This window comes from Oncorhynchus gorbuscha, linkage group LG15 (assembly GCF_021184085.1).
Source record: "Oncorhynchus gorbuscha isolate QuinsamMale2020 ecotype Even-year linkage group LG15, OgorEven_v1.0, whole genome shotgun sequence".
Classification (NCBI taxonomy): Eukaryota; Metazoa; Chordata; class Actinopteri; order Salmoniformes; family Salmonidae; genus Oncorhynchus; species Oncorhynchus gorbuscha.
Window position 1 is genome coordinate 75,529,616 of NC_060187.1, and position 13,760 is coordinate 75,543,375.

The following is a 13,760-nucleotide window of genomic DNA, read 5'->3' on the forward strand; positions in this document are numbered from 1 at the left end:
GGTGAGAGAGAGAAAGATAAAGGGAGGTGAGAGAGAGAAAGATAAAGGGAGGTGAGAGAGAGAAAGATAAGGGAGGTGAGAGAGAGAAAGATAAAGGAGGTGAGAGAGAGAAAGATAAAGGGAGAGAGAGAGAAAGATAAAGGGAGGTGAGAGAGAGAAAGATAAAGGGGGAGGTGAGAAAGATAAAGAGAGAGAAAGATAAAGGGAGGTGAGAGAGAGAAAGATAAAGGTGGAGATAAAGGAGGTGAGAGAGAGAAAGATAAAGGGAGGTGAGAGAGAGAAAGATAAAGGGAGGTGAGAGAGAAAGATAAAGGGAGGTGAGAGAGAAAGATAGAGGGAGGTGAGAGAGAGAGAAAGATAAGGGAGGTGAGAGAGAGAAAGATAAGAGAGGGAGGTGAGAGAGAGAAAGATAAAGGGAGGTGAGAGAGAGAGAAATATAGAGGGAGGTGAGAGAGAGAAATATAAGGGATGAGAGAGAGAAAGAAAGGGAGGTGAGAGAGAGAAAGATAGAGAGAGAAAGATAAAGGGAGGTGAGAGAGAGAAAGATAGAGGGAGGTGAGAGAGAGAAAGATAGAGGGAGGTGAGAGAGAGAGATAAAGGGAGGTGAGAGAGAAAGATAAAGGGAGGTGAGAGAGAAATATAAGGGAGGTGAGAGAGAGAAAGGGAGGTGAGAGAGAGAAAGATAAAGGGAGGTGAGAGAGAGAAAGATAAAGGGAGGTGAGAGAGAAAGATAGAGGGATGAGAGAGAGAAAGATAAAGGGAGGGAGATAAAGGGAGGTGAGAGAGAAAGATAGAGGGAGGTGAGAGAGAGAAAGAGATGAGAGAGAGAAATATAGAGGGAGGTGAGAGAGAGAGAAAGATAAAGGGAGGTGAGAGAGAGAAAGATAGAGGGAGGTGAGAGAGAGAAAGATAAAGGGAGGTGAGAAAGATAAAGAGAGAGAAAGATAAAAGGGAGGTGAAGATAAAGAGAGAGAGAGAAAGATAAAGGGAGGTGAGAGAGAAAGATAAAGGGAGGTGAGAGAGAGAAAGATAAAGGGAGGTGAGAGAGAGAGAAAGATAGAGGGAGGTGAGAGAGAGAAAGATAAAGGGAGGTGAGAGAGAGAAAGATAAAGGGAGGTGAGAGAGAGAAAGATAAAGGAGGTGAGAGAGAGAAAGATAAAGGAGGTGAGAGAGAGAAAGATAAAGGGAGGTGAGAGAGAAAGATAAAGGGAGGTGAGAGAGAGAAAGATAAAGGGAGGTGAGAGAGAGAAAGATAGAGGGAGGTGAGAGAGAGAAAGATAGAGGGAGGTGAGAGAGAGAAAGATAGAGGGAGGTGAGAGAGAGAGAGAAAGATAAAGGGAGGTGAGAGAGAGAAAGATAAAGGGAGGTGAGAGAGAGATAAAGGGATAGAGAGAAAGATAAAGGGAGGTGAGAGAGAAAGATAAAGGGAGGTGAGAGAGAGAAAGAGAGGTGAGAGAGAGAAAGATAAAGGGAGGTGAGAGAGAAAGATAAAGAGGTGAGAGAGAAAGATAAAGGGAGGTGAGAGAGAGAAAGATAAAGGGAGGTGAGAGAGAGAAAGATAAAGGGAGGTGAGAGAGAGAAAGATAAAGGGAGGTGAGAGAGAAAGATAAAGGGAGGTGAGAGGAGAAAGATAAAGGGAGGTGAGAGAGAGAAAGATAGAGGGAGGTGAGAGAGAGAAAGATAAGGGAGGTGAGAGAGAGAAAGATAGAGGGAGGTGAGAGAGAGAAAGGGATAGAGAGAAAGTGAGAGAGAAAGATAAAGGGAGGTGAGAGAGAGAAAGATAAAGGGAGAGAAAGATAAAGGGAGGTGAGAGAGAGAAAGATAAAGGGAGGTGAGAGAGAGAAAGATAAAGGGAGGTGAGAGAGAGAAAATAAAGGGAGGTGAGAAGAGGAGAGAAATATAGAGGGAGAGAGAGAGAAAGATAAGGGAGGTGAGAGAGAGAAAGATAAAGGGAGGTGAGAGAGAGAAAGATAAAGGGAGGTGAGAGAGAGAAAGATAGAGGGAGGTGAGAGAGAGAAAGATAAAGGGAGGTGAGAGAGAGAAAGATAAAGGAGGTGAGAGAGAGAAAGATAAAGGAGGTGAGAGAGAGAGAGAGAGAAAGATAAAGGGAGGTGAGAGAGAGAAAGATAGAGGGAGGTGAGAGAGAGAAAGATAAAGGGAGGTGAGAGAGAGAAAGATAAAGGGAGGTGAGAGAGAGAAAGATAAAGGGAGGTGAGAGAGAGAAAGATAGAGGGAGGTGAGAGAGAGAAAGATAAAGGGAGGTGAGAGAGAGAAAGATAAAGGGAGGTGAGAGAGAGAAAGATAAAGGGAGGTGAGAGAGATAAAGGGATAGAAGAAAGATAAAGGGAGGTGAGAGAGAAAGATAAAGGGAGGTGAGAGAGAGAAAGATAAAGGGAGGTGAGAGAGAGAAAGATAGAAAGGGAGGTGAGAGAGAGAAAGATAAAGGGAGGTGAGAGAGAGAAAGATAAAGGGAGGTGAGAGAGAAAGGAGAGAAGAGATAGAGGGAGGTGAGAGAGAGAAAGAGAGAGAGAAAGATAAAGGGAGGTGAGAGAGAGAAAGATAAAGGGAGGTGAGAGAGAGAAAGATAGAGGAGGTGAGAGAGAGAAAGATAAAGGGAGGTGAGAGAGAGAAAATAGGGAGGTGAGAGAGAGAAAGATAAAGAGGGAGGTGAGAGAGAGAAAGATAAAGGGAGGTGAGAGAGAGAAAGATAAAGGGAGGTGAGAGAGAGAAAGATAAAGGGAGGTGAGAGATAAAGGGAGAGAGAGAAAGATAAAGGGAGGTGAGAGAGAGAAAGATAGAGGGAGGTGAGAGAGAGAAAGATAAAGGGAGGTGAGAGAGAGAAAGATAAAGGGAGGTGAGAGAGAGAAAGATAAAGGGAGGTGAGAGAGAGAGAAGGAGATAAAGGGAGGTGAGAAGAGAAAGATAAGGGAGGTGAGAGAGAGAAAGATAAAGGGAGGTGAGAGAGAGAAAGATAAAGGGAGGTGAGAGAGAGAAAGATAAAGGGAGGTGAGAGAGAGAAAGGGAGGTGAGAGAGAAAGATAAAGGAGGTGAGAGAGAGAAAGATAAAGGGAGGTGAGAGAGAGAAAGATAAAGGGAGGTGAGAGAGAGAAAGATAAAGGGAGGTGAGAGAGAAAGATAAAGGAAATAGAGAGAGAGAGAAAGATAAAGAGAGAGAAAGATAAAGGGAGGTGAGAGAGAGAAAGATAAAGGGAGGTGAGAGAGAGAAAGATAAGAGGAGAAAGATAAAGGGAGGTGAGAGAGAGAAAGATAAGGGAGGTGAGAGAGAAAGATAAAGGGAGGTGAGAGAGAGAAAGATAAAGGGAGGTGAGAGAGAGAAAGATAAAGGGAGGTGAGAGAGAGAAAGATAAAGGGAGGTGAGAGAGAGAAAGATAAAGGGAGGTGAGAGAGAGAAAGATAAAGGGAGGGAGAGAGAGAGAGAGAGAAAGATAAAGGGAGGTGAGAGAGAGAAAGATAAAGGGAGGTGAGAGAGAGAGAAAGATAAAGGGAGGTGAGAGAGAGAAAGATAAAGGGAGGTGAGAGAGAGAAAGAAAGATAAGAGAAAGGAGGTGAGAGAGAAAGATAAAGGGAGGTGAGAGAGAGAAAGATAAGGGAGGTGAGAGAGAAAGATAAAGGGAGGTGAGAGAGAGAAAGATAAAGGGAGGTGAGAGAGAGAAAGATAAAGGGAGGTGAGAAAGAGAGAGAAAGATAAAGGGAGGTGAGAGAGAAAGATGAGGGAGGTGAGAAAGAAAGAAAGGGAGGTGAGAGAGAGAAAGATAAAGGGAGGTGAGAGAGAGAAAGATAAAGGGAGGTGAGAGAGAGAAAGATAAAGGGAGGTGAGAGAGAGAAAGATAAAGGGAGGTGGAGAGAGAGAGAAAGATAAAGGGAGGTGAGAGAGAAAGATAAAGGGAGGTGAGAGAGAGAAAGATAAAGGGAGGTGAGAGAGAGAAAGATAAGGGAGGTGAGAGAGAAGAGATAAAGAAAGATAAAGGGAGGTGAGAGAGAGAAAGATAAAGGGAGGTGAGAGAGAGAAAGATAAGAGGATAAAGGGAGGTGAGAGAGAGAAAGATAAAGGGAGGTGAGAAGAGATAAAGGGAGGTGAGAGAGAGAAAGATGAGAGAGAGAAAGATAAAGGGAGGTGAGAGAGAGAAAGATAAAGGGAGGTGAGAGAGAGAAAGATAAAGGGAGGTGAGAAAGATAAAGGGAGGTGAGAGAGAAAGATAAAGGGATGAGAGAGAGAAAGATAAAGGGAGGTGAGAGGGAGAGAGAGAAAGATAAAGGGAGGTGAGAGAGAGAAAGATAGAGGAGGTGAGAGAGAGAAAGAGGGAGTTGAGAGAGAAAGATAAAGGGAGGTGAGAGAGAGAAAGATAAAGGGAGGTGAGAGAGAGAAAGATAGAGGGAGGTGAGAGAGAGAAAGATAAAGGGAGGTGAGAGAGAGAAAGATAAAGGGAGGTGAGAAAGATAAAGGGATGAGAGAGAGAAAGTGAGAGAGAGAAAGATAAAGGGAGGTGAGAGAGAGAAAGATAAAGGGAGGTGAGAGAGAGAAAGATAAGGGAGGGAGGAGGTGAGAGAGAGAAAGATAAAGGGAGGTGAGAGAGAGAAAGATAAAGGGAGGTGAGAAAGATAAAGGGAGGAGAGAGAGAAAGATAAAGGGAGGTGAGAGAGAGAAAGATAGAGGGAGGTGAGAGAGAGAAAATAAAGAGAGAGAGAAAGATAAAGGGAGGTGAGAGAGAGAAAGATAAGGGAGGGAGAGAGAGAAAGATAAAGGGAGGTGAGAGAGAGAAAGATAGAGGTGGAGGAGAGAGAGAGAGAAAGATAAAGGGAGGTGAGAGAGAGAAAGATAAAGGGAGGTGAGAGAGAGAAAGATAAAGGGAGGTGAGAGAGAGAAAGATAAGGGAGGTGAGAGAGAGAAAGATAAGGGAGGTGAGAGAGAGAAAGATAAAGGGAGGTGAGAGAGAAAGAAAGGGAGGTGAGAGAGAGAAAGATAAAGGGAGGTGAGAGAGAGAAAGATAAGGGAGGTGAGAGAGAGAAAGATAAAGGGAGGTGAGAGAGAGAGAGGTGAGAGATAAAGGGAGGGAGGAGAGAGAGAGAAAGATAAAGGGAGGTGAGAGAGAGAAAGATAAAGGGAGGTGAGAGAGAGAAAGATAAAGGGAGGTGAGAGAGAGAAAGATAAAGGGAGGTGAGAGAGAGAAAGATAAAGGGAGGTGAGAGAGAAAGATAAAGGGAGGTGAGAGAGAGAAAGATAAAGGGAGGTGAGAGAGAGAAAGATAGAGGGAGGTGAGAGAGAGAAAGATAAGAGGAGGTGAGAGAGAGAAAGATAAAGGGAGGAGAGAGAGAGAGAAAGATAAAGGGAGGTGAGAGAGAGAAAGATAAGGGAGGTGAGAGAGAGAAAGATAAAGGGAGGTGAGAGAGAAAGATAAGAGGGAGGTGAGAGAGAGAAAGATAAAGGGAGGTGAGAGAGAGAAAGATAAAGGGAGGTGAGAGAGAGAAAGATAAAGGGAGGTGAGAGAGAGAAAGATAAAGGAGGTGAGAGAGAGAAAGATAAAGGGAGAGAGAGAAAGATAAGAGAAAGAAAGATGAGAGAGAAAGATAAAGGGAGGTGAGAGAGAGAAAGATAAAGGGAGGTGAGAGAGAGAAAGATAGAGGGAGGTGAGAGAGAGAAAGATAAAGGGAGGTGAGAGAGAGAAAGATAAAGGGAGGTGAGAGAAAGATAAAGGGAGGTGAGAGAGAGAGAAAGATAGAGAGAGAGAAGATAAAGGGAGGTGAGAGAGAGAAAGATAGAGGGAGAGAGAGAGAAATAAGAGGGAGGTGAGAGAGAGAAAGATAAAGGGAGGTGAGAGAGAGAAAGATAAAGGGAGGTGAGAAAGATAAAGGGAGGTGAGAGAGAGATAGAGGGAGGTGAGAGAGAGAAAGATAAAGGGAGGTGAGAGAGAGAAAGATAAAGGGAGGTGAGAGAGAGAAATATAAGGGAGGTGAGAGAGAGAGAAGAGAAAGATAAAGGGAGGTGAGAGAGAGAAAGAAAGATAAAGATAGAGAGAAAGATAAAGGGAGAGAGAGAGAAAGATAGAGGGAGGTGAGAGAGAGAAAGATAAAGGGAGGTGAGAGAGAGAAAGATAAAGGGAGGTGAGAGAGAGAAAGATAGAGAGAAAGATAAAGGGAGGTGAGAGAGAGAAAGATAAAGGGAGGGGAGAGAAATATAGAGAGAGAGAGAAAGATAAAGGGAGGTGAGAGAGAGAAAGATAGAGGGAGGTGAGAGAGAGAAAGATAAGGGAGGTGAGAGAAAGAGAGAGAAAGATAAGGGAGGTGAGAGAGAGAAAGATAAAGGGAGGTGAGAGAGAGAAAGATAAAGGGAGGTGAGAGAGAGAAAGATAAGGGAGGTGAGAGAGAGAAAGATAAAGGGAGGAGAGAAAGATAAAGAGGTGAGAGAAAGGGATGAGAGAGAGAAAGATAAAGGGAGGTGAGAGAGAGAAAGATAGAGGGAGGTGAGAGAGAGAAAGATAAAGGGAGGTGAGAGAGAGAAAGATAAAGGGAGGTGAGAGAGAGAAAGGAGGTGAGAGAGAAAGATAAAGGGAGGTGAGAGAGAGAAAGATAAAGGGAGGTGAGAGAGAGAAATATAGAGGGAGGTGAGAGAGAGAAAGATAAAGGGAGGTGAGAGAGAGAAAGATAAAGGGAGGTGAGAGAGAGAAAGATAAAGGGAGGTGAGAGAGAGAAAGATAAAGGGAGGTGAGAGAGAAAGATAAAGGGAGGTGAGAGAGAGAAAGATAAAGGGAGGTGAGAGAGAGAAAGATAGGTGAGAGAGAAAAGGGAGGTGAGAGAGAGAAAGATAAAGGGAGAGAGAGAGAAAGATAAAGGGAGGTGAGAGAGAGAAAGAAGATGAGAGAGAGAAAGATAAAGGGAGGTGAGAGAGAGAAAGATAGAGGGAGGTGAGAGAGAGAAAGATAAAGGGAGGTGAGAGAGAGAAAGATAAAGGGATGAGAAAGATAAAGGGAGGTGAGAGAGAGAAAGATAGAGAGAAAGATAAAGGGAGGTGAGAGAGAGAAAGATAAAGGGAGGTGAGAGAGAAATATAGAGGGAGGTGAGAGAGAGAAAGATAAAGGGAGGTGAGAGAGAGAAAGATAAAGGGAGGTGAGAGAGAGAAAGATAAAGGGAGGTGAGAGAGAGAAAGATAAAGGGAGGTGAGAGAGAAATAAAGGGAGGTGAGAGAGAGAAAGATAAAGGGAGTGAGAGAGAAAGATAAAGGGAGGTGAGAGAGAGAAAGATAAAGGGAGGTGAGAGAGAGAAAGATAGAGGGAGGTGAGAGAGAGAAAGATAAAGGGAGGGAGAGAGAGAAAGAGAGAGAAAGATAAAGGGAGGTGAGAGAGAGAAAGATAAGAGGGAGGTGAGAGAGAGAAAGATAGAGGGAGGTGAGAGAGAGAAAGATAAAGGGAGGTGAGAGAGAGAAAGATAGAGGGAGGTGAGAGAGAGAAAGATAAAGGGAGGTGAGAGAGAGAAAGATAAAGGGAGGTGAGAGAGAGAAAGATAAAGGGAGGTGAGAGAGAAAGATAAAGGGAGGTGAGAGAGAGAAAGATAAAGGGAGGTGAGAGAGAGAAAGATAAAGGGAGGTGAGAGAGAAAGATAAAGGGAGGTGAGAGAGAGAAAGATAAAGGGAGGTGAGAGAGAGAAAGATAAAGGGAGGTGAGAGAGAGAAATAAAGGGAGGTGAGAGAGAGAAAGATAAAGGGAGGTGAGAGAGAGAAAGATAAAGGGAGAGAGAGAGAAAGATAAAGGGAGGTGAGAGAGAGAAAGATAAAGGGAGGTGAGAGAGAGAAAGATAAAGGGAGGTGAGAGAGAGAAAGATAAAGGGAGGTGAGAGAGAAATATAGAGGGAGGTGAGAGAGAGAAAGATAAAGGGAGGTGAGAGAGAGAAAGATAAAGGGAGGTGAGAGAGAAAGATAAAGGGAGGTGAGAGAGAGAAAGATAAAGGGAGGTGAGAGAGAAATATAGAGGGAGGTGAGAGAGAGAAAGATAAAGGGAGTTGAGAGAGAAAGATAAAGGGAGGTGAGAGAGTGAAAGATAAAGGGAGGTGAGAGAGAGAAAGATAGAGGGAGGTGAGAGAGAGAAAGATAAAGGGAGGTGAGAGAGAGAAAGATAAAGGGAGGTGAGAAAGATAAAGGGAGGTGAGAGAGAGAAAGATAGAGAGAAAGATAAAGGGAGGTGAGAGAGAGAAAGATAAAGGGAGGTGAGAGAGAAATAAGAGGGAGGTGAGAGAGAGAAAGATAAAGGGAGGTGAGAGAGAGAAAGATAAAGGGATGAGAGAGAAAGATAAAGGGAGGTGAGAGAGAGAAAGATAAAGGGAGGTGAGAGAGAGAAAGATAAAGGGAGGTGAGAGAGAGAAAGATAAAGGGAGGTGAGAGAGAGAAAGATAAAGGGAGGTGAGAGAGAAAGATAAAGGGAGGTGAGAGAGAGAAAGATAAAGGGAGGTGAGAGAGAAAGATAAGGGAGGTGAGAGAGAGAAAGATAAAGGGAGGTGAGAGAGAGAAGATAAAGGGAGGTGAGAGAGAGAAAGATAGAGGGAGTGAGAGAGAGAAATAAAGGGAGGTGAGAGAGAAAGATAAAGGGAGGTGAGAGAGAGAAAGATAAAGGGAGGTGAGAGAGAGAAAGATAAAGGGAGGTGAGAGAGAGAAAGATAAAGGGAGGTGAGAGAGAGAAAGATAAAGGGAGGTGAGAGAGAAAGATAAAGGGAGGTGAGAGAGAGAAAGATAAAGGAGGTGAGAGAGAAAGATAGAGAGAAAGATAAAGGGAGGTGAGAGAGAGAAAGATAGAGGGAGGAGAGAGAGAGAGAGAGAAAGATAAAGGGAGGTGAGAGAGAGAAAGATAAAGGGAGGTGAGAGAGAGAAATATAAGGGAGGTGAGAGAGAGAAAGATAGAGGGAGGTGAGAGAGAAGAGAAAGATAAAGGGAGGTGAGAGAGAGAAAGATAGATGAGAGAGAGAAATATAGAGGAGGTGAGAGAGAAAGATAAGAGGAGGTGAGAGAGAGAAAGATAAAGGGAGGTGAGAGAGAGAAAGATAGAGGGAGGTGAGAGAGAAAGATAAAGGGAGGTGAGAGAGAGAAAGATAAGGGAGGAGAGAAAGATAAAGGGAGGAGAGAGAAAGATAAAGGGAGGTGAGAGAGAGAAAGATAGAGGAGGTGAGAGAGAGAAAGATAAAGGGAGGTGAGAGAGAGAAAGATAAGGGAGGTGAGAGAGAAATAAGGGAGAGAGAGAGAAGATAGAGGGAGAGAGAGAAAGATAAAGGGAGGTGAGAGAGAGAAAGATAAAGGGAGGTGAGAGAGAGATAAAGGGAGAGAGAGAAAGATAAAGGGAGGTGAGAGAGAAAGATAAAGGGAGGTGAGAGAGAGAAAGATAAAGGGAGGTGAGAGAGAGAAATATAGAGGGAGGTGAGAGAGAGAAAGATAAAGGGAGGTGAGAGAGAGAAAGATAAAGGGAGGTGAGAGAGAGAAAGATAAAGGGAGTGAGAGAGAGAAAGATAAAGGGAGGTGAGAGAGAAATAAGAGGGAGGTGAGAGAGAGAAAGATAAAAGAGGAGAAAGATAAAGGGAGAGAGAGAAAGATAAAGGGAGGAGAAAGAGAGAGAAAGATAAAGGGAGGTGAGAGAGAGAAAGATAAAGGGAGGTGAGAGAGAGAAAGATAAAGGGAGGTGAGAGAGAGAAAGATAAAGGGAGGTGAGAGAGAGAAAGATAAAGGGAGGGAGAGAGAGAAAGATAAAGAGAGAAAGATAAAGGGAGGTGAGAGAGAGAAAGAGAGAGAAAGATAAAGGGAGGTGAGAGAGAGAAAGATAAAGGGAGGTGAGAGAGAAATATAGAGGGAGGTGAGAGAGAGAAAGATAAAGGGAGGTGAGAGAGAGAAAGATAAAGGGAGGTGAGAGAGAAAGATAAAGGGAGGTGAGAGAGAGAAAGATAAAGGGAGGTGAGAGAGAAATATAGAGGGAGGTGAGAGAGAGAAAGATAAAGGGAGTTGAGAGAGAAAGATAAAGGGAGGTGAGAGAGAGAAAGATAAAGGGAGGTGAGAGAGAGAAAGATAGAGGGAGGTGAGAGAGAGAAAGATAAAGGGAGGTGAGAGAGAGAAAGATAAAGGGAGATGAGAAAGATAAAGGGAGGTGAGAGAGAGAAAGATAGAGAGAAAGATAAAGGGAGGTGAGAGAGAGAAAGATAAAGGGAGGTGAGAGAGAGAAAGATAAAGGGAGGTGAGAGAGAGAAAGATAGAGGGAGGTGAGAGAGAGAAAGATAGAGGGAGGTGAGAGAGAGAAAGATAAAGGGAGGTGAGAGAGAGAAAGATAAAGGGAGGTGAGAGAGAAAGATAAAGGGAGTGAGAGAGAGAAAGATAAAGGGAGGTGAGAGAGAGAAAGATAAAGGGAGGTGAGAGAGAGAAAGATAAAGGGAGGTGAGAGAGAGAAAGATAAAGGGAGGTGAGAGAGAGAAAGATAAAGGGAGGTGAGAGAGAGAGAAATATAGAGGGAGAGAGAGAGAAAGATAAAGGGAGGTGAGAGAGAGAAAGATAAAGGGAGGTGAGAGAGAGAAAGATAGAGGGAGGTGAGAGAGAGAAAGATAAAGGGAGGTGAGAGAGAGAAAGATAAAGGGAGGTGAGAAAGATAAAGGGAGGTGAGAGAGAGAAAGATAGAGAGAAAGATAAAGGGAGGTGAGAGAGAGAAAGATAAAGGGAGGTGAGAGAGAAATATAGAGGGAGGTGAGAGAGAGAAAGATAAAGGGAGGTGAGAGAGAGAAAGATAAAGGGAGGTGAGAGAGAAAGATAAAGGGAGGTGAGAGAGAGAAAGATAAAGGGAGGTGAGAAAGATAAAGGGAGGTGAGAGAGAGAAAGATAAAGGGAGTTGAGAGAGAAAGATAAAGGGAGGTGAGAGAGAGAAAGATAAAGGGAGGTGAGAGAGAGAAAGATAAAGGGAGGTGAGAAAGATAAAGGGAGGTGAGAGAGAGAAAGATAAAGGGAGGTGAGAAAGATAAAGGGAGGTGAGAGAGAGAAAGATAGAGAGAAAGATAAAGGGAGGTGAGAGAGAGAAAGATAAAGGGAGGTGAGAGAGAAATATAGAGGGAGGTGAGAGAGAGAAAGATAAAGGGAGGTGAGAGAGAGAAAGATAAAGGGAGGTGAGAGAGAGAAAGATAAAGGGAGGTGAGAGAGAAAGATAAAGGGAGGTGAGAGAGAGAAAGATAAGGGAGAGAAAGATAAAGGGAGGTGAGAGAGAGAAATATAGAGGGAGGTGAGAGAGAGAAAGATAGAGAGAAAGATAAAGGGAGGTGAGAGAGAGAAAGATAAAGGGAGGTGAGAGAGAGAAAGAGAGAGAAAGATAAAGGGAGGTGAGAGAGAGAAAGATAAAGGGAGGTGAGAGAGAGAAAGATAAGGGAGGTGAGAGAGAGAAAGATAGAGGGAGGTGAAAGAGAGAGATAGAGAGAAAGATAAAGGGAGGTGAGAGAGAGAAAGATAGAGGGAGGTGAGAGAGAGAAATATAGAGGGAGGTGAGAGAGAGAAAGATAAAGGGAGGTGAGAGAGAGAAAGATAAAGGGAGGTGAGAGAGAGAAAGATAAGGGAGGTGAGAGAGAGAAAGATAAAGGGAGGTGAGAGAGAGAAAGATAGAGGGAGGGAGAGAGAGAAAGATAAAGGAGGTGAGAGAGAAAGATAAAGGGAGGTGAGAGAGAGAAAGATAGAGGGAGGTGAGAGAGAGAAAGATAGAGGGAGGTGAGAGAGAGAAAGATAAAGGGAGTTGAGAGAGAAAGATAAAGGGAGGTGAGAGAGAGAAAGATAAAGGGAGGTGAGAGAGAGAAAGATAGAGGGAGGTGAGAGAGAGAAAGATAAAGGGAGGTGAGAGAGAGAAAGATAAAGGGAGGTGAGAGAGAAAGATAAAGGGAGGTGAGAGAGAGAAAGATAAAGGGAGGTGAGAGAGAAGAAAGATAAAGGGAGGGAGAGAGAGAAAGATAAAGGGAGGTGAGAGAGAGAAAGATAAAGGGAGGTGAGAGAGAGAAAGATAAAGGGAGGTGAGAGAGAGAAAGATAAAGGGAGGTGAGAGAGAGAAAGATAAAGGGAGGTGAGAGAGAGAAAGATAAAGGGAGGTGAGAGAGAGAAAGATAAAGGGAGAGAGAGAAAGATAAAGGGAGGTGAGAGAGAGAAAGATAGAGAGAAAGATAAAGGGAGGTGAGAGAGAGAAAGATAAAGGGAGGTGAGAGAGAGAAAGATAAAGGGAGGTGAGAGAGAGAAAGATAGAGGGAGGTGAGAGAGAGAAAGATAAAGGGAGGTGAGAGAGAGAAAGATAAAGGGAGGTGAGAAAGATAAAGGGAGGTGAGAGAGAGAAAGATAGAGAGAAAGATAAAGGGAGGTGAGAGAGAGAAAGATAAAGGGAGGTGAGAGAGAAATATAGAGGGAGGTGAGAGAGAGAAAGATAAAGGGAGGTGAGAGAGAGAAAGATAAAGGGAGGTGAGAGAGAAAGATAAAGGGAGGTGAGAGAGAGAAAGATAAAGGGAGGTGAGAGAGAAATATAGAGGGAGGTGAGAGAGAGAAAGATAAAGGGAGTTGAGAGAGAAAGATAAAGGGAGGTGAGAGAGAGAAAGATAAAGGGAGGTGAGAGAGAGAAAGATAGAGGGAGGTGAGAGAGAGAAAGATAAAGGGAGGTGAGAGAGAGAAAGATAAAGGGAGGTGAGAAAGATAAAGGGAGGTGAGAGAGAGAAAGATAGAGAGAAATATAGAGGGAGGTGAGAGAGAGAAAGATAGAGGGAGGTGAGAGAGAGAAAGATAGAGGGAGGTGAGAGAGAGAAAGATAGAGGGAGGTGAGAGAGAGAAAGATAGAGGGAGGTGAGAGAGAGAAAGATAAAGGGAGGTGAGAGAGAGAAAGATAAAGGGAGGTGAGAGAGAAAGATAAAGGGAGGTGAGAGAGAGAAAGATAAAGGGAGGTGAGAGAGAGAAAGATAAAGGGAGGTGAGAGAGCGAAAGATAAAGGGAGGTGAGAGAGAGAAAGATAAAGGGAGGTGAGAGAGAGAAAGATAAAGGGAGGTGAGAGAGAGAAATATAGAGGGAGGTGAGAGAGAGAAAGATAAAGGGAGGTGAGAGAGAGAAAGATAAAGGGAGGTGAGAGAGAGAAAGATAGAGGGAGGTGAGAGAGAGAAAGATAAAGGGAGGTGAGAGAGAGAAAGATAAAGGGAGGTGAGAAAGATAAAGGGAGGTGAGAGAGAGAAAGATAGAGAGAAAGATAAAGGGAGGTGAGAGAGAGAAAGATAAAGGGAGGTGAGAGAGAAATATAGAGGGAGGTGAGAGAGAGAAAGATAAAGGGAGGTGAGAGAGAGAAAGATAAAGGGAGGTGAGAGAGAAAGATAAAGGGAGGTGAGAGAGAGAAAGATAAAGGGAGGTGAGAGAGAAATATAGAGGGAGGTGAGAGAGAGAAAGATAAAGGGAGTTGAGAGAGAAAGATAAAGGGAGGTGAGAGAGTGAAAGATAAAGGGAGGTGAGAGAGAGAAAGATAGAGGGAGGTGAGAGAGAGAAAGATAAAGGGAGGTGAGAGAGAGAAAGATAAAGGGAGGTGAGAAAGATAAAGGGAGGTGAGAGAGAGAAAGATAGAGAGAAAGATAAAGGGAGGTGAGAGAGAGAAAGATAAAGGGAGGTGAGAGAGAAATATAGAGGGAGGTGAGAGAGAGAAAGATAAAGGGAGGTGAGAGAGAGAAAGATAAAGGGAGGTGAGAGAGAAAGATAAAGGGAGGTGAGAGAGAGAAAGATAAAGGGAGGTGAGAGAGAA

The 13,760-nt window shown here is 43.9% G+C and overlaps 1 protein-coding gene across 2 annotated transcripts in view; it reads left to right on the plus strand.

Moving 5' to 3' along the window:
- Positions 1-13,760, plus strand: part of LOC123998036 (basal cell adhesion molecule-like) — a 157,950-nt gene that overhangs the window by 115,159 nt on the left and 29,031 nt on the right. The window lies entirely within an intron of this gene.